Source organism: Plasmodium inui (genome assembly GCF_000524495.1).
Source record: "Plasmodium inui San Antonio 1 unplaced genomic scaffold supercont1.215, whole genome shotgun sequence".
Lineage (NCBI taxonomy): Eukaryota > Apicomplexa > Aconoidasida > Haemosporida > Plasmodiidae > Plasmodium > Plasmodium inui.
In genome coordinates this window covers 2827-5113 of record NW_008482049.1, presented here as the reverse complement: position 1 = coordinate 5113, position 2287 = coordinate 2827, and positions in this window count along the sequence as shown.

The following is a 2287-nucleotide window of genomic DNA, read 5'->3' as shown; positions in this document are numbered from 1 at the left end:
CATAAATATATCGGTACCGTGGAGTTGTTAGATGAGACCATAACAATAACTTATAACCTGTCTCAATTTAAAGATTCCATTTTTTTCATAAGCGTTAGAGCCCTTAAGGACCTCTACTCTTATATCCTTCTCCCATAGACCTCTGCGTAAAGCAATTCTGAGTTATCGTCCTTTACAAATTCTACTCAGAATCGACACAGAGTGGTCACACATCTTTCCCCAGGAGTACAAACAGCAGTAATGCTTTATTTTAGCCTTCGTCCATTGTACATACGAACAAGTATAGGACGATTAAAGATCGTATGAGTTAAAGATGCAAATTAGATATGAACAATGTTTTCTCTAAAATTACCTATAAGGTGATTTTTCTTCCTTTACTTTTTGAACGGCCTAATTTATTATTGTTCTGGTTAATGGTTATACTCCTCTTAAGCAAACATACCTGTCTTAATTTTGGGATATTCAGAATAGTATACATTGCTGTATATTACATTTTCATAATTATGAAGGGGGCGCCATGATAAATGAAAAAGGGGAAGAAGATTCCATTATAGGAAATATTCCTGTCCTTTATTGAATTTCTCATATATCATCACCTTTATACTATTTCTACATTTTAAAATTGTACTGATGCATCTTCATATAATGCACTTATTATGTATGGAAGCGAACAGGAGGAAACGGAAAAAGAAGAAAGGAAACCTAAAGGCTATGAGTTGATCCAATATTTCATAATTCACAGAATGAATTTCCAAAGACTATAAGTAGGAAGTATTAGGCAAGGTAGAAATTTGCTGCTATCCTGAAGGATCCTGTTCTTCCGTTATACGAATTTTTTAAATTTTTCCCTTTATGAAAAAGTTGCGGAAGTTAGTAGTGGGACAAGTTGTTCTCTTTTTTGTGATATAATTTTAGCTTAAGTTTTTGGATAATATTTTATGTATTCATTATAAAATGCTTTTTAGGTGGGATTTCCAGATAATATTCATAGAACCCCTTTATTATTAGAAAGCCAAGAGAACGCAAAGTAGAAGATTTAGATATTTTTTCCTTGAGCCGTCGCATTCGGTGATAATAAACATATATCCGATTAAGGATAGATAACAATTTCCATGATTATAGGCTAGGAAAGAATATAGTAGCATGCATGTACATTAGTTTTTCTTCTAATAATATAAAAATACTGCCGGCTTATAGATTTCAGTTTAGGAATTGAGAGTAATGGTTTTAAGATGTATGAATAATACGGAAGGAGGGGATGAATACACCTATATAATAACATGTATAGGATAATAATAGAATCATCCACAATTTACCTAGATGCGAAAGGATTCATTCCTATTTTAATTTCTCGTATAATTAGCACATTAATTTCTTATGATTAGAATGATTTTATTAACATTGCGAAGGGAAATATTATACAGGTACGTCGAATTAGTATAAGTAAAGGAAAGGATTATACATGACTAGTATGAGGACGCCTTAACCCAATAATTCTCCTAAGCCTGTACTCGTTAATATTGTGCATTCAGATTGATCAAAGTTTTATATGTATCTTAATCTTTAACTCCGGGCTCGAATTTTTTGTACATTCAAAATACCCTATTTTTATTTTTTTTTTTATTTTTTAGATAGGGTATAACCTGCAACAAATTCTTCAAAAACCCATTCTTAAGAAAAGATGTGATATTTATCAAGATTTCCAGCCTCTAAGAATTTATAGTGAATATGTCATTGTGGTTGTTTTTGAGTATTTTATATTTTAATATAGATTTGAGCAAAATTTTAATTTAGTAGGAATTTTTTCTTTTTCATTTTTCTTGATATTTCTTCATTATTTTTTTTAAATTTTATTGGAAATAATAAAAAAAAGAAATTTATTTTAATTTATCCTGTTGAATTTTTAGAAGAGAGAATATTATAATAAGTTTAAGATGACATTAACAACCCCCTGGGGCAAGCTCTCATCTAGTTTAATGAAATATAAGAAAGAATCTTTGTCCTTCTGTATACAATGCATCTAAACTAATAATTAATGACAGAAATATTGTGGTCCCCTATAATTAGGATCCTTACATGGTGCGCCTTAGTATGGATATCTCTGACTTCTTATGCGTAAAGTATTGAATTATCGACAAGTACTTTAGATAAATTTATGGTGCAGTAAGTGAGGCTATTATAAGTCTATATTCGATTTTATTAATATAATTTTAAGAGGATAACCTAAATTTCATTCCCTAATTATCCTTCAACTTTTGTCTATATCATCTATACAGTGGCGTAATTT